Here is a 22,076-nt window from a genome sequence, read left to right as displayed (position 1 = left end):
CTCTCTTAGCCAAACAACTGATCTAATGCGAAGCGTGTGCAGATATGATTAATCTATTTCAATCCGACGCTCATATTGCTTTCAATCGCGTATGCATTGTGCACGAGTGTCATAAATTACCATGACAACAGACAAAGTTACAGTGTCGCTGGAAAAAGGGTTCAATTAGGCCCAGGACAAATAGGAAATTAAGAATTTGTATAGCATCAGTTGGCATCTTCCAAAGCCTCTTTGAGTTTTGAGGGAATCGTGCGAGCGGAGATGTGTGCAGGTGACCAGCAGCATCCCTGAGGGCTGAGTGACACCTAAAGGGCACAGCCGGGCTTCTCCAAGACATCTGCAGTGGGTCTCATTAGTATTCAGCTATGAATCATTCAAACGCAGCCGGCTGTCATTATCACAAACAGCAGAAGAGGGGGACACACACCCAGATACACACGGACACACGTACACACACACACACACACACACCCACACTCTCATACACAAAAGCTCCAAAAAAGAGCTGCACCAATGTGGAGGGAAAGTCTATACTAGCGCTGTAATGTGTAGTCGATCAGCAAAACAGACTAATTAATAATGGGAGTTTCAGCTAGGGCTGCAACATTATTTCATTACTGATTAATGTAACAATTCCTTTCTTGAATAATTAATTGGTGATGTGGTCTGACATCCATTACAATGTCCTGAAGGTGACATCTTCAGTTTGGCTACTACTAGTTAAAAAAAACTAGCTACAAAACTTGTTGGAAGGATGGGACATGAGCCAGGAAAGGACCCAAAGGGAGAGGAATCCTGGAGCTTTTTTCCTTTTCCTTTACTTCCTATAACATTGCTAGATTGCTTTTTTTTTTTTGCTTTTTCACCTATTTCCCAGGGAATAATTCATGGGTCTTGATGAAAAAAAGTGTCGGGCCTTGGCAGAACCGGTATACGCTCTACTGAGTGACGTTCTAGTTCTCTAAATTATTTATGTGATTTATAAAACATTAAAAAAAAAGAGTTAAAAGGAGGATCAAATATGAAACTAAAACCATTAAACTTTTGGCATTTTTTCTCAAAAGGGATTAAAAAGTTCAAAACACAAAAAATAAATTCACTTTTTTGTTCATAGAAGACTAAGAAAAACAGAAAATTAGTTTCATATAAGTAGCTTGAACCAGAGAATATTGAGAATTTTTACTTGAAATAAATGCCAAGTTTCAAATTTCCTGCCACCTTACTTATTGATCAATCAACTTATCCTTTAAGCTAGTTGCTGCCCTAGTAAATGTCAAAGCTACGCAGCACAGAAACACACTGGCGTGCCAGTAAGATACACACAAGACACACTGGAGGCCCTTTGTGTTCCTGCACAAGGTGAAATCCGTCTCCTCCAAAACCCATTTGCATATTTGCGCAACAACTGTTTGCAGTTAACGTGCTTACACACACCAAACTAGAACAGACTACTGATGCAGGAAGGATCAACTTCAAATAAAGATACTCGTCTCCGTCTTTTTTCCCTCTCTCTCCCTGTGTCTGTGTGACTGTGAGTGAGTCAGAGTGCACATGCTCAGTGGGGGAGCAAAACTACAAGGGCGAACTTCTGTCTCCTCGACATCTCACCGCCATACTTGACATCGATTATCTTTACATTACAACAACCGCTGTGCTGTGAAAAACATCGGGACAGTCGATGATAACCCCAGCGGTCTACGGCGGATTTGTCAATTTGTGCCGGACCCAGCCAAGAGTCAGCATTCATTAAATACCTCACATTGAACGTCTCATCCCTTCACTTACATCCTAAAGTCTGCAATTTAAGTGCTATTGTTATGTTATTGTGCACAGTGCAATATGCATTGTTGTCAACATACAAGAAAATAATTATTGTTTTCTCCCGGCAAAGCTTAAAACTGCATGCGGGGACGAACTTCTCCAACTTGGACAATTACACATCGCAGGAGGTGAGAGAGACCGAAGGTAAGCAGCTGTGCAATTTCAAAGACATGAGTGGGGAAGATTTGAAGCAATAAGGAAAAGCCCTCGGTGGCCTCGGCAACCTTTTTTTCTGGCATTTTCCACAGCTGAGAAACTGAACAGTCTTTTAATGAAAGCAGTAAAGTACAAACGCTCCCCCTTAGAGCGCACGATGCATTAATAATTCTATGAGCTTTTGTCTCTGAGCGAGTGTCAGTGAAATGTCTGATTGCTCAAGAAATCGCTCCCTGCATAGCCTGAGCGAGCGTCACATATGGCCAGGTGAGCGCTCCCATCAAGAATAAATGGGTTCTAATCCAGCAGGGCCACCAACTGATATTCATATTGATGCATATAACTAAGTTTCAATTGAAAGGTATTGTAGCAAGTTGGGAAACGATGAGGAAACGTGTTGAACCCCAAGTGGTTGGGGACATTTGTGCCTGGGAAACACAGTCGTCGTCCTCCACCAACACCGACTCCCAGACCTGGAGACACTTCTGCTGGGAGGAATTTAATTTGCTTTTTCATTACTACCAAACGGAAGTCTACACACACTGGTACGCAGCGGAGCTGCTGGTGGGGATGGGGTTGTTCATGCCCATGTCTTCTGCTCTTGCCAATCATCTTCTGCTTAATTGATGATGATTTATTAAAACTATCTTAAGGTAGGTAGATAGATATCAGAAAGGAGAAAAACAGTCCCACTACAGGACACTTTGTTAATATTGTGAAAAATTCATATATCGTAGAACAAATGACGTATTCTATACGATTCCAGTAAGAATTGAGGGGAAACAGGGAGGAAAAGATGTGTGCCTATTTAGCTCAATATGGGCTTGATTTAGAGATCACCTAAAAAAAACAAAAAGTGTCGAAAAAAGATGCAAAAATGACCCCACAGACATGCAAAAGGCCAGCAGACAGACACAACATGTCCACAAAGAGATGCAAATTGGCCACAAAGAGTTTTCAAAATACAAAAAAAAAAAGTCCACTGAAAAAAACCAAACACAATGACATAAAAACAGATGTTAAATGTCCACAAAAGAGACAACAACAGATTCTGGGTGGCTTAGGGTCTGGGCCAAGTGTGTCATAATCCATCCATGCATGCCAGGGTATATTTTACATAATGAACTTGTCTAAACGACAAGCAGTGACCTTCTCCATCACCGGAGCATTATTTTGGCAGTGGGAGGGTGCGGCTCGGCCCGGATGAACCCTGGAGCTTCTCCACCGCAGCTCTGCAACCGTCAGAGCTGGAGTCCTGCTGCTATCTAGAAGGCGGAGCTGATATTTTATCACGATGGCCTTTGGCATCCTGGTGTGCCCACAGGCGGCATGAAGCAGGACAGAAAAGATGCAACACGAGCCAACCCACAGTTTCCCGGCCAAGCAAAATCAAATCTGCCGAAACCAAGAGGAGTAGGTTGAGGGAACCAAGCACACCTCACTGCCAGGAATAAAATACTGTGGAGAGCTGAAGAAAGCTCTCGATCTGCCTACACACAAATAGAATAAGCGCAGGCAAATGCACGTGCACAGACGGATTAATAAGTGAGGACTTATAAACTTTGACACTACACTTGAGATCAGTTGTTTGATGTACGACAGTGTGATACAACATGCATGCCCGACGAGGTTAACACATTTTTCATCAGTGTGAAGGAAGTCTTACCACCAGGAGGAGAGTCATTAGGAGTGCGGATACATTTATCACACCAGAGAAAGCACAAATTTACAGCGTCAAAGACTGAATTGTGTTTTTGGGAAACAGATCTTTACAAAACACGCAAAACAGGGAGGTAGATAATAAGTGAGCTCATGTGAACATCCAAAACAGAGGGTGAAGCATGCGTACAGGTGTCCACGTGAAACCAGGATCTATTTAATGCATACGGCAGCTAGTATTTCTTTTATAGCGTCGAACCCCGGAGCTTCACTTCTCATAATCCCCGTACCGCTTGATGTTGGTTGGCTTACTCGATGCACCGCCACAGCCTCCGCAAGCGGCTCTGTGTGTGAGCCTCTTGTTTCCTAGTAACTGTGAGACGAATGCAGGGCCTGGTGAACACGGGCGTCTTTGTAATCGAAAAGGTGTCTATCATTTGTGCGCATGGATGCAATGATTTCCAAATGATGAGTACGTGAGTACACATGGTTTGTGTTTTTTTGTAGCCATGCTTGTGACATGGCCATGGGGATGGCAATGACCTGTCAATCGGTCAACTACTTTGATCGAGACGGAAATATCTCAACCGCTATTTAACGCATTTACATGATCATTTGTCCAGACATTCTTGGTCCCCAGTGGATGAATACTAATGATTTTGCTGATCCTCTGTATCTTCCTCTGACGCCACCAGAAGGTTTCAGTTTTCCAGTGAAATATCTCACCACCTACTGGATGGATTGGCACAACAATTGATACAGATGTTCATGGTCCCCAGACCGTGTGAGTAAAAGTTGAAATAGACAACTGTTAGGCTTAAATGATGAATAATAAATTAATAATAAGAATTTGTTGGAGCTCTAAAAAAAAAAAATGCTGTGAAACAAAAACAAAGCTAAAGGAAGGAACTCGCATCCACACCATGACAACCTTCAAACACCCTTCTTGTAACCCACTGGCTTTGGCACCGATTACCTCCGAGTACTCCGCAGAGCTCCTGTTATTGAACAAGGTCAAACATACGAAGGCAACTCTTCGCCTCGCTGCAGAGATTATGACCAATGAGTGACTCACTACCACTCGCAACAATAACCAGGTTGTCATACGCAACACCAGAAGGGCACATCCAGTCATATTCAGCCATTTTTTCCCCTCTTTGTCTTTTCCACCTTTCTGCTCACTACAATTCAGAAAACACCTTCTGTGCACGACTCTCTCTCTCTCCTGCCCCTGTTGAGTTTCTGCTGCACACCGGCTGCGTTTCATGTGCCATGCACTGTGAGTGTAGGAGATGGATGCCACCCAGCAAATCGATCAGGAGACACAAAACACAGGCAGCATCGGATGAGGCGGGATTCATGCAGGTCTGTCTCAGGGGGAAACACGTCTGACCTTTTCATACTCGCTACTCTAACAGTTTATGACAGCGAGTTTGGACGCATCCGTGGATTTCACATGCAATGTTTGTAACCGCGGCGCGTCCCCGCTACAGAAAATCCATCTTTTAAGCTTGGATGGAATAATGGATAATTCAAGTCCATATCTGCTTCTCAGCCGGTTTCAAGTCATTACATGTATATTAGTGAGCGATAACGTTTCGGAATTGGTTTCCTTGTGAGAATGGGAGGCTCCTGGTGGGGAAAATGGGGGAAGGAAATGAAAAGTTATCCACAAGGTCACAGCAGAGTTTAGCTTTTTCTCACTGCTGCAACCTGCATGGAGACGCGGAGAGCTGCACTAGACTAGAACACATCTGACAGTAAATGTGGCGCAGGTTTTAATGTTGACTGAGGCAGAGTGACGATGGAAATCCAAATTGGAGTCAAGGTACAAGACAGTGCTGGTATCCACCAATCAGCCGAAACATTAAAACCGCGGACTGGTGTTAACGTTGATAACCTTTAACCTGAAAGTCAGAGTCAATCCGAGGCAGGAGGATAAAGAAGGAAATGGCGAAGGGGTCTTTTGAGTCCAGGATCAGAATGAGACGGGGGGGATATTTGGATCCAGTCAGGAGCAGATGGAGACTAATCTGCTCAATATCACCAGCGCCTGCGCTCTCTGCTTTGTATTCCTGCCTCAGCATCATGGGAATGAAAAATCTGAAGTGATGAAAGGAGGAGGTAGGAGGAGGGATGGCAATTAGGGCTTCTTCTTCTTCTTCTTCTTCCAGCACCGTATCCTAATTTCCTCCGACTCTCCTGTCTTTCTTCTGGGGAAGTTTTAGGGAACGACTATTTCGTTCTTTCATGCGTCTCCGCTGCCTCAGTTCAGCGCACTCTGTGAAGTAACACAGATGCCAGAAAACGAGCCCTGAGGTATTTGAAATGTGAATCATGCGCTCCCTAATATGAAAGGCACTCCGTCCCACGCTCGGGAGTTTGTAAGTGACTCGGCTCAAACCCATTTCAAGCGTTCACTTGGCGTTCGGTGTTTAATAATAACCACAAGAAAACATGTCCACGTAACGGAACACAACCTTGCGGGAAGAGGGACGGCGCGACATGATCTGCATCTGCTATATTTAGACCGCCGCCGTCCCGTGCAGGGAGGAGGAAGCAGATGTATATTTGAATCTGACACTGTGTGCCCCATTTCCACTGAATACGAATATGACTGAGCGTGTGCCCGCTGCTATTTCAGGTACAACAACACACCAGGTGAGGCTCATGCGGGATTTGTTTTTCTAGGAACGACGCCGACGTGGAACTAGTTCTTTAAAGTGAGTGTTTACAACGTTTCGCATGCACCGCTGGTCGCCGAGTTCGTGCCTGGTGACAGCAAATCGGGAAGGGGATGCTGGTGACTGCATTATCATATCCCAAATTCGCCTTTTTTCATGGTCCATACTACAACGCAGCCACAGAGTTTTCAAACTAAATCTTAAAACTCCCAACTTCTCTGTTTGAGGCGCTCGAAAAGTAGTGTGGAGGGCGGGCGGAAATGTAGCCGCAACGATGCGTTGTAAAACTCAAACGTAGTAAAGTGGATGTAGCCGTCGATGCAAAGCCTCCTAGTGCAATTTGAAGTGTTAATAATCTATATTTCTATAATTTGCAGCGTGGGGCAATGTGCAATCCGGTGCTCATAATGATGACTCTCACTGTTTTACTTCACTCTAGCTTCTCTCATAACATCATCTTCTGTGCAAAAAACTACAAAGGCAGCAGACTAGCTGGCGAACATAGCGGGGCATTTTCGCAGCCAAAGAAGGAGGACACATATTTAAGAGCAAATTTTCATTTTTTTAAACAAATGAAGCAAACAAGATATTAGATGATAATTAGTGAGCATCTTGCTCTTGGGGGGTACACTTATCCCGGCTCTGTCCAAAACCACCCTGTTTTTCAATGCTAAACTAACCGGCTGTTGGCTCTGGAAATCGTATTTACTTCTCAGACATTTGGAGATGTATGAATCTCTTTCCCCGGAAAGGAAAGGAAATGAACACATTTACCAAAAATATCCGTCTCTTCCATTAACCTGAGAGAGAAGCTCGATTATTGACTTCATTATTAAAACATGATGTGTTCACACTGGATAAAAGTCAGAGGGAGTGGTTTTATGGAGTCAAATAAATTCGACTCAGAGGGTTGATCCAGTGAATCAATGTTTGAGTTAATTACAAAACACACACACACACACACACACACACACACACACACACACACACACACACACATTTCAATGATCTCAAAGTCAATTTTAAAGTTACCACAGGTTTCGTTAGTTGATTAGTTGATGTCTAAATTCAGCAACAAAAATGATCAAGATCCATCCTGCATTGCTGTGCGTGCTGTGAGTCGTGTGTGTGCGTGTGCGTGTGCGTGTGTGTGTTGATTGCCACATGCTGGTTGATTGGAGAAATGAAAAGATCATTAATATCTATTCAGCCTCTCACTCTGGAGAAGTATGAGTATGCATTTCAAAATGAAATTTAACATCCAACTTATTTGACTAGTGCAGTTTTAAAAAAGTATTTCAAAGGGACCACTAATCACTGCAACAACAACAACAACAAAAAGACGAATAAGGCAAGCAGCTGCTTTTTTATGGAACAAATTTGAATATCTATCTCCTAGATTTTCACTCATTGATTCACAGAAGCAGCTTTCAGTAAAGCAGAAACCAGATGATGCCAGATGAAAAGTACTAGTATGGTACATTTTAAACCACCTCATAAACGTGTCAAACAGCCAACAAATAGAGACGTTGAACTTTAACACGTGTTATTGTCATTGCATGTCAACACCACTTAAAAAATACAAAGTTTTTTTTTTTATCCTGCTGCAGCACCAAGCAGCTTTGTAGCACTTGGTCTCTCGGTCAGCGGAGAGCTACTTTTGATTTAGAGTCCATTTTGTTATGTCTCACTACAGAAACCACAGGCACGCGCACACACACGCACACGCACACACACACACACACACACACACACACACACACACACACACACAAAGTTTTTTTTTATGACTCACAGGCTGGAGCTTTCAAGCAGCACATTAGGGCAGCAGGACCTTTTGCAACATATCACTGTGGACCAACTAGAGCTTTGTGAGCGGGGGAAAAACTGAGGGATATCGAAGTAAATACTGGCCTCTTGGACCCACAGTGCACTTACTTCAGGTTCGTGTTCAAGCGGCTATGGAGTCATTCAACTGCTGCAACTGTCTCACTTGACTTTTGTACCGACAAGCAAACTTACTCAGCCGACAGGACGGCATGTGTACCCCCTGCATTTATGGCACACATTAATTCATGTGGGCGCAAAAACCGGGATGCGCAAATATGAAGAAATATTGAACCCCGGAGCTTCACTTCTCATAATCCCCGTACCCCTTGATGTTGGTTGGCTTACTCGATGCACCGCCACAAAAATGATACTTTATATTGAGCAGCAGGTCATAGACTTTCTACAAACTGTAACTGATCAATGTATTTTCTCTTTCCTCTGAAAATGTCACATTCTTATGAAATTCTGTCATTTTATTGAAGGCTTAAAAAATCAGTCTATCATCATGCACAGATATCAAACTCTGCCATGCACATGATTGTGACATGGAAACAACCAACTTTGATAAATGCATGTAATATTTAAACTCTTGAATCATTGATGACCTTCAGAGCTCATTGGTGCGCCTACCACTGCGGCTGCGAGAGACTCGTCATATAGATCACAAACCCCTGGAGTAAAAAGGAAGAAAAAAAACATTCCCAAACCAAAATGATTTTTTTACTTTGCAACCTCAGTTCGCATCAAGGACGGAGGCACCTGAGAAAATGCAGAGACTGTCGAAAGAGATGTGAAGACAGCCTCACCAATTTCTCTCAGATCTGTTCAACTCTATTGTTGCATGCTTTGATCAGTTTTTTCCTCTACAATGCCCCTGGATGCTGCTTGTATATAATTGTCCTTTTGTATACTAATAAAAAGCGCACATTTGCACAGATGCATGTGGAGGGACATGTGCGATCTCACTGCCCTGTTGCATTTTACATATTGCTGAGACGAGGACACTGCATGAGGCAGAGCTAACACAAAGAACAGCTTGCTGGGTCGGACAGAGAAATCTGGCGTGTTCCCATCACACAGTCATTATGTGCTTAGCCCCTTTCAATGCACGAAAGGTTGTGGCCCCCAGAAATTACACTGGGACATGATTCTGCATATCGTGTTATAATATTTTGTTTGGCTGATTGACTTAAACACTGGTGCAAGTCTGGCAACGCTATTCCCAGCGGGGTCAATTACTTGGGAAATGCCCCCAAAAATATGCCTGCTCCTCTGCCACAGAACATTGCATCACCATCGGCCAATCACAAGGCGGCATTCGTGGGGCTTTGTGTTGCAGAGACTTGGGGAATAAGCAGGTGCATGAGCACAAAACAATGACTCCGCAAACACATCCGACATCCACACACACACGAGTGCGTGACGCCGTCAATAACAGACGCCCAAAAGCTCCGAGCAGCTGTGGATTTTGGTTATGAACATTTCTACGGAAAAAAAAAAATCTAATTGCTAGTGATATGATCCGTAGATTTATGGAGTGAACAAAGGCAAGGGTATAATACGGGTCGTTTCAAATGTCCTTGCGTGTTAGATAAATATCTGACAGGCACATATCTGGCACAGTCCAGTTGTCCATGATTTTCAGTATTGTCCTCCGAAATGAAAATCTAAAAAAAGATGTTGAACACACCAGAAGAGCTCAGCTGGTTTGAAAACAACATCCATCATGCTATTAAAAAAGCATTTTTATGCTTCTGTCAATTAATGCAATCTGCATGTAGCATATGTGAGTTTGGAATGTTCTGTTGGAAGTTTAAATCTGTCCATGTCAAACTGACATATGACTTAATAAAATAAAATCTCTTCAGTATGTAAACCCTGATGCACTGAGTGTGTCGGGATGTTGCCCACGACAACATCCTCTCCATGTTCTGCGATCATGAGACTCTCTCTTCCAGACTCAGTCCGTACGTTACAGCATCGGGTTTCTTACGTCTCGCCATTCTTCTTCTTCTTCACTGCATCATGTGCAGATCTTTCCTTTCACACAGTATAGCATCACTTAAACATGCCGGACCTCAGCCACATGCAGGCTGCTCCGAGGCTTTGCCTCACTAGAGAGGATCAGCAGATAGACAGACATGTGCTCTGACATAAACCTCAGCTGAGCGTACGAGGCATAACACGGAGGCATAAAAACTACCTGGATCTCCCGTCTCTGTACAAAGGCAACATTACGATAAGCAATTTACTCTACAAGCAGGCTAATACTGGGCTTAATACTTGATACTGGGTAATCTATTCTTCACGGTTTAGCCTAGCAGTGTGAACTAGTACAGCTCTGTAACGGGCTTATGAAGATGCATCTATTTTACTGTGATAGGCTGCGGGTAAGCTGTGACTTCCAAACGTTGTGCCATACTTCTCTACTGGCCAGCTTGGCAAAGCTAAACCGGATCAGGGGCAAGTTGCTGGCAGCGATGGCAATCCTGACTTTTCTGCTGGATCTTCTTCCAGCTAATAAATTCAAAAACGTCTTTGCTCCTGCTAGGAAAGAAACAAACAGTCAGCCGAATCAATTCTCCGTTTTTTTAAATAGAACAGGCCACCTCATCCAGGCCAGTCGGTCTAAAATAGACGACGACTACAAACAGAAGTCCAAGGACAAGCTTTACAGGGATGAAGCAAAAATACCTAAAATACACACACAGATCTCTGGCTAGTGTAAAAGGTCTCTTTACTCTGCCTTCACCTGAGCCTCAAACTAATGTCCTCTGTGTTTAAAGAAATGAGAAGAAAATTCAGATGTCAACTTCACCCGCCCACCAAATACAAAAAAACAAAACACAGCGGCCAAAAACTCACCTACAAAAGTTGGAGGTATCTATATTCCATCCACACCAAACAAGCTCACAAGCAAACACGTTTGAGGAGCTGTTTACGATTCCTCCGTTGAGCCCTTGCAATCGTTCCAACTGATGACCGTGTTTAGAAACTCTGCAAGACGTCAGCATTGCAACGTACCTGTCCATCTACGAGCCAAGTGCCAACCCCTTTTTTTCATCTTTTCAAACTTCCTCTCATTCTTTCCCCCCTCCGCCCTTCATAATCCTCGGTCTCCTGTCCCGCTCCCTTTCTCTCCAACTAACAACCAGACTGTCCCTGGGTCACACGTACAGTAGGCAAGGGGTGAAGATGAGGGGAGGAAGAGAGGGGGGATACAGAGGGTGAGGGAGAATGACGAGTTAAGAGAGGGAACAGAAGGTGGATGGATTCCCTGAATTCAGTGCTGCCTTTTTCCTTTAAACCCTCTTGTCCTTTCTTTTATTATTATTATTTAGCAATTTGATGCTGAATCATGACCGTGAATCAAACGTGCATCAAGTAAAATTTCCGCCTAATTCTTTGCCCCACGCCCCTGTCCACCCTTTCCTCATAATTCGCTCCTACACCTCACATCCGCTCTCCTGCAGGTATCGCACATGCATGGGCACTTACATGCATGCAAATATAAGGTGTGCTGCAAGATTACAGGTAAGTCACATTTAGACATACATATTTCCCTCTCATCAGGAATCAAGAGACCTTCAGTAGATTTTCCAGCAAAGCATTTTCCAGTCGCAAAGCTTCGCCAACTACAATTTTACCAGAGGGACTCACTGATTAAGGGACATTGAGAGATTAAAAGAAAGATAAGTGGATTGAAAAAGAAGAGAGAGAGAGAAAGGCCCGAAGGAAAGAAGAGAGCATCACAGGAAGGAGTTGACCCACCCGATCATCTGTTTACAATCCCATCCCCCATTCACGAGAGGGGAATCTGGCTTGTCCCTTCATAATTTCAAAGATCAGACTATTTCATTTGTATTTTTTTATCTATGTCTCTTCTGTATCTAATCATCTTTCACAAACACATAGACACACACACACACACACACACTGGATCGCTTCGCTTCCCAGAGGTCGTCCATATAGCTGACAGCAGCAAATGGAACACACACTTGCACTTTGTGCTCAACTACACACATGACAAAAATCTCTCACCTCCCTATCTCTTACACACGCACGCACGCACGCACGCAGGCAGGCAGGCACGCACACACACACACACACACACAGGCACACACCCACCAGCACCACCTGCTTCACTGATGGAACTCTACACCAGCCCCCTCCCATTTCTTGCTGCTCCCACACATGGTGCCCAAACCTAGTGTTTTCCAGCACCTGATCCTAGTATTCAACATCCCTGCGGGACTCTACCCAGGCGCCTCACTTTGCGTCTACAGCCCGTGAACTGATGCTACCTAACAGCATTACTCTCCTCAAGTGATGCTGCTAGGCTCTCCACACGCCCTCAGCCCAACCCCCATCCTCTGCCTCCACAGAGTGTGACAGGAGGACAGCCAGCAGGTTGGACAGCACAACACACTGCAGAATCAGAAAAAAAAAACACCTGCTACACAAGTATGCAAAGAGATAGGGTTGACATGCCTTGGGATGGTGCATTGCCCATGCTGCAACACGGACCGCTGCAGCTGAAAGTGATCGCGTTTCCTGTTTCCCCCTCCTCTTTTTTTCCCGTTCTCCTCCTCCCTCCTCCTGTCCCTTGTTTGCCGTTCTTCACAAGCGCTGGGTCTCTTCCTCTTCCTTGTGCCGGCGCCCGCGCTTCCTATTCGCTCTCCTCTCCTTTTACCGTCCTCCTTCCCTTTGTCTTGCGCTCACTCTGGCTTTCTCTTCCCTCTCCGCTGGAACCTCCTTTGCGAGATGGCTGTGGTCCAGCAGCGGCGCTCCTGACAGCACTGCGCGTGTGTGAACACGTTGCACGTGTGTGCATGCGTGTGCGTGCGTTTGTGTGTAAGGGAGAGGTTGGGCGGGAGAGCCTGAGTGTGTGTGTGCGTGCGTGTATGAGTGAGTGAGAGAGAGAGAGAGAGGGGCGTACTCTTCAACACTATGATGCTTGGGAGACGGTGCATGCCGGTTCAGGGATGCTCAGCACACTGCTAAGAGTGAGGCACAAAATTTACCCATGATAAATTCACACTCCCTCACTCACACTCTCTCACTTGCTCTCTCCATGCCGTATCTCCTCACCATTACTCATTATACTCTCTCTCTCTCTCTCTCTCTCTCTCTCTCTCTCTCTCTCTCCCTCTCTCTCTCCCTCTCTCTCTCCCTCTCTCTCTCCCTCTCTCTCCCTCTTAAAGACACAGGCGGCACGCTGCATTGCTACACGCCTTGGGCACATCTCATGATATGGTAATAAAGGGGAGTCCAGGGACACGGTCCTGTGTGGGGATCAGCAGCTGAGATAGCAGGGGGGTGGAGGCGGGTGGAGAAATGCTTGAAGCATCTACTGTACAGAGAGAGGGGGGAGAACGAGGGAGGGAGGGTGGTACTGGTGATGCGAGTGAGACAGAGTGGAAGGGAGAGACAAGAGCGAATATTTGAAATATCCCCAAGTGACAACAGCAGCTAATGATGAGGCTGTGTTGGGCCCGAGGCGAGGTTGCAGCCGATTGGCATGGCAACCGGAGCGCAGTGGAAGGTGAGAATGACAAGGGGGGACGTGGCAGGAGGGCAGCGCTTCAATTGTTTGATGTTTGTGAAAGCATTCATTATTACTCTTTTTGAATCCTGGCAACGACCGAATTCCAGTCGGCAACGATCAGTGTCCAGAAGTGAGTCGAGCATTATGTCTGCTATTCAAAAATGCCCTTCAAACGCAGAGACAAAAAAAATCCATACATAAAATCAATCATGTATAATACTGTATCCTATAGCGAACAATGGATTCAATTTTAAAAAAGGAGAGAGCCACAAGTGGCTGAGAAAAGCAAACAGACCGAGTGGAATCAAGGACAAATAGAAAGGTCAGATGAAACTGTCAGGTGTTGGTGGATGAAAGAGAGATTCTGTGTGTTGCTGTCAAACAGAACGAAGCTGTGTTTTTGCTCAAGTAGCTAATGGGTGCTGATGAACTAAAGTAAGGGGGAGACAGTAAAATAGAGATAAAAGGAGGATGGAGGGATGAATAATGTATGGTCAGGAGGAGGATACTCGCTGACTTACACAGAACACTGGTCTGTCCATCACGTTCGGCTGGTTCACAGTTTCGTCGAGGTAAACACGAGCCGACAAATCCCTGCAACGGCACAGACTCATCGATGGTTTCCTTGACTTGAGGTTGAGGTGAGGGATGTTTACCAGACTCCAGAGCAAACAGAAACATCCTTCACAAGTGTGATTAATGCATCCTTATTGTTGTACGTTATTAAATCGTCATTATATTTGTCAAATCCAGACGTAACTGCACAAAAGACAAACACAATGGATCACCACACTTACATAAAACAAACACCTTTTATTCTAAATATATGCAAAATGGCAAACTAATGTCACAACTGTTGTTACCGCTGGACCTGCTTGTGAGATCCATGTTGCCCAGGAGGGGTCGGTTAATATTCATAGCAAATTGTCCCGTATTGAGATTGAGATATTATTATTAAATTTGTTTTCAAGTGGCAACAACTAAGATTTTGCTTTCCAAAAAATAATTCAAAATAAAAAATAATAAACACCAAGACTGGGACATGCAAGAGACAGGGTCCTACTTGAAAGCAGATAATTTATATCCCACATCTAAAATGAAAATCACTAACTGTACCTTGTATTATCTTACACAAGCACTCACGCACACTTTCGGAATATGGGACTCAGCCTGAGTCACGTCTGAAGGACGTCTGGCTTGTTGACCCCTTTAAAAGAAAAAAAAGATCCTCACCAAACATGACCAAAACCAGTGGTGCATTTAGGATTCAGATATTTATCTGTAATGTGCCGTTATTAATAACATAAAAAGAACAAATGGTGGCCGTTTATCCCGTGCTTCCATTATTCACATCCTGCCGTGTCTTTTTCTTTGGTCTATTTCACGTGATAAACACCTCACGCCAAGGCTGTGTGCACTTGACAGGCAATATATAAATATGCCAATTTTAAATCTGTTTGCGCTTTACTTACAACTGCTTCATGGCTATATTTCATGTTGTGTACCTGCACACAACAAGTTAACAAACAATTATCCGGATTATCAGGTCTAAGGACGCTGTAGTTGTCATACTGAGATAATTTCTATGATTTGTTGAAACAGTAACTTACACCGTCTGAGAAAAGAATGGTGGAAATTAGGAATGTCTTGCCGCAAGGTTTCTTTATTTCCCCAGAGAAGGAAGCTGACCATTGCAAAAGTGCAACTTGCTTAGTAAGAGGCTTTGTGTAGTTCATGAGCTCACTTTGGCCATGGTGGTTTTCTGATAAAATGACATCTGCAGCTTTATTGTTGGCTTGGAAACCGGCCATTTTTGCAGAGTGAATTATCAGTGTGTTCAATCTAAAGAATAATTTGGCTATTGTTTGTTGTTTTTTTCAAGTTCACAATCTTAAAAGAGATTTCTTGTTCTCTCCAAAGTCCTCTCTAAAGGGGTGAAGGAACCCAGTTTGTCCATGTTTTTTCCTCCGTCTATCCTTTCACCTCAGCTGTGCGAACGCTTCGACCCAGAAACCCTTCAGCACATTCAGTGGCACAATAGATCTGTCCTCGCTTCAGTGGAAACTGGCCATCTGAGGTTATTGGAGGGGGCTGGGGAGGAATGTCAGGAGGACGAGACAACCTGGCCCGGCAGGGGCAGAGGTGCTCATACTGTATATGAGGTAACTGTCGTGACCCATCAATCATCTCCCAACCTCCCCTTCACAGCATGCATAAATGATGTGCGCATATGCACTAATGCCCACAGTCGCATATGTCTTGCTGTAACCTTCAGGGTGCCGCCCAATGACACTGCTCATCCTCTGAGTGCAGAGAGAGGAGCTCATGAGGAAAAGAATGAGCCTTATTTTCCACAATGACTGAAATCAGTCCTCTTTACTGTGACTATTCCAGTTATATGACCAACATTTATCATCAAACCATTTTAACCTTTACAGAAATCCAGCACTATATCTGCCTCTGATTCACTTATGACCCTCTAGTTCTAGCAGAAAGAAAAGAGGAAAAAATGTTTATTGGAGCCAATGAGCCACATTCAGTCCGCCAGCTCACAAAGAACAATAACAAGCGTCTGCCAAAAACTGGATTGAATACAGAGTGTGACACCAGCTATTATGCCGGATCTACAATGTGCGGGGCCAACAAGCGACGGCTGCTGTGTGGCCGTTCCTTTGAGGACACCTCTGACCAAGACGGGAACACACTGCGAGCATCGTGTGGGTGTGAGCTGCCCATCGAGATGGCTAGAGAAGTTGGCAGTCGGACGTGAGATACATCAGCTCAGCTGACACCAGCTATGTTGCACATCATTATCATAAAGCATATAAAAGTTGGAAAAGAAACATGGCTAGGAGTAGAATGGATTTTCTTAAGAAATGTATGGATTAAGCAGTAGATGAAATCTATAGAGACCATTGACAAAAATATAGATTATTAACGAATATACAAAAACAAATGCAACAAGCTATGGGGGGAAAATGCTGCAATTATAATTGTAACTGTGTTGTTATACAGCAGCATTATTACTTTTACCTAAAAAAATACTGTACCTAAACAATAATGATAATAATAATACTTCCACCACTGCCCATTAGGGCTGGATTTAAAAAAATGTTTTTGTGATTAGTTGCAATTTCAATTAGAATGAATAAGAAAGATCTAATATTTATTCTTCCCAATATCAATAGCTTAGCATTTGTGCCTTTTTTCAGTGAACATGTACATCTGCACTAAATATTATATGTATGCAAATGCTGGTTGTAAGTGGTTCAGGGCTGCACGAAATGAACCTATGGAGATGAATTTATAAGCTTAGAATTTGTCTGGAAAGTCGTGACAGTCCTGTTAACTGGGATGTGAGTAATTATAGTGTATGTGAATCCGTCACAGTTCACATGTGACTGCGTTGACTCGGGGTTGGTCAGAGCAAATCTAGAGATCACTATAGACTTCGTACTGTACAATGCAATAAGGACTAAATTTATGTGCAAGGCTCCATTCGTATCTAATGATGTAGCTTCTTTTTTTCCGTGCACAGCAGACACCTCTCTTGAACTGTGACTACTTCATCTATTATGAAATCAAAGAATTCTCGGCCTCAGCAGTCTGCCACTAATCAACTGGACAAATCCTGTGTTTCCATGGCGATGTGAAAAGGCTAGAGAAGACTCGTCTTTTTTTTTTATATATATATATAAAAGGTGAAGTCAGCGGCGGCTGAACTCTTGCTTCCTTTGGCGTGTGTGTGTGTGTGTGTGTGTGTGTGTGTGTGGGTGGATGGTCAGAATTTAAAACACCACCCCGACCACAGGCACACCGCTGAGTGCCTTCTGTGACTGGTGCACGCCAAGATATGCAAGAGGAGGCCATTCATTTTACATGCACACGGTATTAGCATGTCGGCCAAAAAAATGTGTTGCAGTGGAATATTGAACTGCATTGTCAGAAGACTGTATATCAACACACATAAAATACAAGTTCATATATTTTATATCTTTACTTTTAAATGATGCTCAACAGTAGCACCAGGCAGAAACTAATGAGAGATACTGGATGGTGCATATGTGACAAGGGCTCCATGCACTCCTCCTCCCCTTCACCAATTTATTACCAATACCATGTGATTGATCATTACAGGTTGCTTATTGATACAGCTGGTCAATTGCCAACAATGGTTCATTGCCTCGAGTCCCTTGGGGGACAATGGGGAGTTTACCTATTTGAACCACAAATGCTTCTTTTAAATGACAGTGTGTCAGACAAGCTAGAGGGAGATTCAAAGAGAACTACTACAGTTTAGCATTCCTCTATTCACTCCTATAACTTTATAGCTTTAAAAAAAATGTTATAATTGATGCAGCAGAACCATGGATACCATCTTTTCTATTCCATTCATTATTCTTCCCTGTCAAAAATCGGACGCTTACACTACCCACAGTGCAACTCAACTGCTGGATATTCATTAGTGTCTGTCACAGATTCGAGCGACCGACTTCAAGCAGGGACGAGGAGCGGACTACAAAGGTCGGCTCACTTCTCTCCCAACTCCACACGCCCCGAGCTCTATTTTAGTGGGATTCCTCTTTTACTTTCGGGAGGAAATGTTAACAAGTCATAAACAACTGAAACCATTGGTTTAATCTTTAATAATGCATGCATTTTACAAGCCTATCTGATGTAATTTTAATGTAATGTCATTTAAAATCTGAAATCTGAAAGCAGCTGCAGTTCTAAACCTGTGGAGTTTAGAACTGCAGCGGAGTCAAAAGTACATTTCTTTATAAGTAGCATCAAAATTGAAAAATTTAAATCCTCAAGAACAAAGCCCATCTTCAGTACTTGAGTAAATGTAAGGTAGACATCAAGTAAAAACAGGGATGTGGAAAATTTGACATCATGTTTGAGTGAATGAAGGGTTAAAGATTTGAGAGATGTCCGCAAAAAGTGTGTGCTTTCAATTATGAAGGATACATTCAAATTCATAGACCAGCTTTAATCTAGATCACTGATGAATTTAATATGTTTAACATATAAGATAAACTATGATATGTAACAGGCTTTAGCATTATGTGTCTCATATTACCTGCCTGTCAAGGTGATGAATAATAAATTCAAATACCTGGGTATTTTTACTTCAGCCCAATCTCTCTCCAGTCACTAAAATGAAATTAGTCCTTCGGAGAAGGTTGAACTTACCGGTGTCTTTACTAGACTGGTTGTAAATTATCGGTGGTATTGCTGCGCCGAGCCGCCAGTGTGCTGCACGTCGACCCTCGGGGTAGCTTCCGGGTGAGAGGCAGCTAGTAAACATGAATTAAAGAATGAAAGATGATGAGCGCAGGTAATATGAAATGGTCCCAAAAAAAATTAAGCAGGCACTGTGTGTGCGTGTGTGTGTGTGTGTGTGTGTGTGGAACACCGAACACACCGTAGGCTATATTTTTTGGGGCCAAATGAGTTTACGCATAAAACGCCTCAACTCTGTAAGCACAAATTTGCTGATGTGAATTATGGAATCTGCCCTCAGATACTGTATTTAAACTGTTTTATGATTCATATTAATATAAATACTCAGGCTTATGTTTTCACTGCACCTCTCTCCAATAAACTGCGCTGGATAAAACATGGCTCCGGGTTTATTTCTGATTGCTGACCCCTTGACTAGAGAACACTACAAAACACATGGTGTGATTATTATATTTATTTTTTATAGGTGTCCAAGAGTATTAAATTACATTATAATATTAACCATGATAGTGCCTCTATTAACACAATTAACTAATCATTGTACCTTGTTAATGTTTTGTTTACACGTTTGTAAATATATAAAATAGCAGGAATTCAGAAGAGACATTCAGGTAACTTTTATGAACCTCATGCGACAGAATCAACAACTGACTGCAAGGACCTCCAGGCAGGCGCTACTATATACGGGCAATAGGTGTCCGTGTAAGTGCCTAATGTAAATACAAATGGCAAACTCAACATGTCATCACATATAACTATTACAGTTAAGTATTCCAATCAACATAATGAATACTAGTTTTAAAAATACTACCTCTGTGTATGTCTGGTCCACTTCCGTTTAGAAACACAGCTGTGAGTGAATGTAGCCCCCTGCCGGCCGAGCGGCGCGCTAGCCGCCGGGTAAACGCAGCTAGCCGCCGGGTAGACGCAGCTAGCCGGCCCGCAGTCGGCTTGTGTCCGGACAAATACATGGACTACTGCTTCTGCTACCGCTGCTGCCGCTGCTGCTGCTGCTGTTGTTGTTTCAACCGACACCTGCTGAAAGAAAACAGGGCTGTTTCTTCTTCAGTGTTAGGCCTGTATCTTTAGTTGATGTTTTGTTATTGTCAGCCATATTTAAAGTAAGAAGGGGCGGTTACTCGGAATGCCAGATTCTCATTGGTCGAACAAAGGGGTGTGGCCAGGTGTTTGATTTGCGCCTTTATTCTGACAGAAAAAGTATTATTTTATGATTCGTGGCAATGGAGGAGTTGAAGTTTAAAATCTTATTATTATTATTATTGTTGTTGTTGTTATTATTGTTGTTGTTGTCTTAGTTTTTTTTGTTTTTGGTGGAGTCTGACACAATGTCAATCAACAATATTAGGCTGCCTTCCCATAACTGATTTGTGGGATCAAAAAAAACAACATAATGATCGCATAGGCATCCAGAAATTTGTCCAAACTAGGCAAGTAAACTAAGGTGGAGCGAGGGGTCCCTTTTTTCTCTCCAAGCTTTGTCTGAGTGGATGCACACATTGAGGCCTATCATCCGTATATTAGCCAATACTCATAGTCACTACTCACCATAAAACAAGACCTTGGTATTTCCTCCCTTACTCAGTATTTACTATGTCAGAGAGAAATTACTCTGCTTATAGAAAGAGCATAAGCAGGCAATGGATAGGAATCTTAGCTGTCTGTTCTGTCTACCTCTTGGACAGTGATGGATAGTGAACTATTGTTTATAGTGAGTGACAAAATGTTGTTGTTCACATTTTCAAATAAAGAGGGGGTTGACACATCAAGGAGATTTCGTGGATCGCACAAAGAGCAGCAGCCAAAGGTCAATAGCAGTGCACTGTGAAGGGAGAGCTTGAGTCTACATAGCTTATAAGAATAATTTCAGGTCATTCCAGCTTTTCTTGATATTCAGCGGTGAGTGTGAGACTGAGGTAGATTATGGCAGAAAGGATGGGGTTGTGGTTTAAGGGAATACATGCAAATGTGTTAAACCAGTAAAAAAAAAAAGGTTTCACAGTGCTGTAAAGAAAATAATTATCACCTCAGCTTTTAAAAAATAGAAATATTACCAGATTACCACATCAAGCATCTTGTAATTCCGCCATGTGCTGAATGAAAACCGCCAGCGCCGTCAGTGTGTTTTGTTTCCCGCTCTCGCTTCCCCCGTGTCAAGTCAGTCACTCTATAAATACATAAGGTGCTGTTTCCAAGGTAACAACTCTATTGAGAATGGCCACCTGAAATCTAAAATGGAGCAGCAACGCAGGGTGGGTGAGCAGTTGTCTGCGGGCTCACTAATCCTCCAGGTAACTGCCCCTCACCTTTACTGTCCATCTCTGTCCTGCACTGTGGTCCCTGGTACCATCAGTCTCATTAATCCAATGAATCCTCCTAAAGTTAGGCCTCACATAGAGAGGCAAGTCTAAGTGCTGTACTCTGGTACAATTCACCGCGTTTGAGTATTAAAATTTTACACTTATTTATTCTTGAAAAGTAATAATAAAAGAAATTAACTTTTTTTTAACTACACTACATTTATGTGGTTCCTGTAGATACTTGGAGGATGATTTTAAAAAGGTAAATGAGCAAACACTGATCAGCCGCAATATTAAAAGGTTTTAATGGAACATTCATACAACATTAAAACCAGTTTATCACCTGTGAAATAGTTTAACAGTGGAAAGACCATCAGGTCTACTTAACACGTGATCTGAGCGTATTCAGAATCATGTGTGTTCGCTGCCCTCCAGTGGCCTCAGTGAAGAACTGCTACACTTTTGTCATTGAATTTCTTACTACCACAAGTATCAATATCAGTTTTAATATTTTTAAATATTTAAATATATTGAGGAGATGCCTCATACAGATGTTCCCACCAGCGTCAAGGCTTAACAACACTCAGTAATTAATGTAACCACTGAGCACTAATGACTATGTTAACTATCAATTATTTGAGTAAGTGACAGACATATCAAATGCAAATGTATTGTTATATTTATTTTATTTATAAATCTCTGAAAATAACAGAAATTTTGCTCTAAAACAAAATCACATCTATAGTTTTGCAGTTCTTATTTATTTATTTTTCTACATGACAGGAAACACGCTGCGGATGGTGACAGTGTCGT

At 43.0% G+C, this 22,076-nt stretch overlaps 1 protein-coding gene across 7 annotated transcripts in view; it reads right to left on the bottom strand.

The window, feature by feature from the left end:
* si:ch211-278a6.1 (SRC kinase signaling inhibitor 1) overlaps nucleotides 1-20,001 on the bottom strand; it is a 96,228-nt gene extending 76,227 nt beyond the window's left edge. For 3 of the 7 annotated variants that reach the window (XM_047328108.1, XM_047328105.1, XM_047328106.1), the window contains exons 1-2: nucleotides 19,757-19,774; nucleotides 18,895-18,998 (exon numbers count right to left, since the gene is read on the bottom strand). The gene's annotated coding sequence lies outside the window, so the exon portion shown is untranslated. Of the gene's footprint in view, nucleotides 1-18,894; nucleotides 18,999-19,756 lie in introns of all 7 variants that reach the window. The other 4 variants (XM_047328104.1, XM_047328107.1, XM_047328109.1 and 1 more) reach the window with 3 other exon arrangements.
* Nucleotides 20,002-22,076: the final 2,075 nt, after the last annotated feature.

Source organism: Scophthalmus maximus, chromosome 17 (genome assembly GCF_022379125.1).
Source record: "Scophthalmus maximus strain ysfricsl-2021 chromosome 17, ASM2237912v1, whole genome shotgun sequence".
Classification (NCBI taxonomy): domain Eukaryota; kingdom Metazoa; phylum Chordata; class Actinopteri; order Pleuronectiformes; family Scophthalmidae; genus Scophthalmus; species Scophthalmus maximus.
This window is presented reverse-complemented; position numbering and strand designations above follow the sequence as displayed.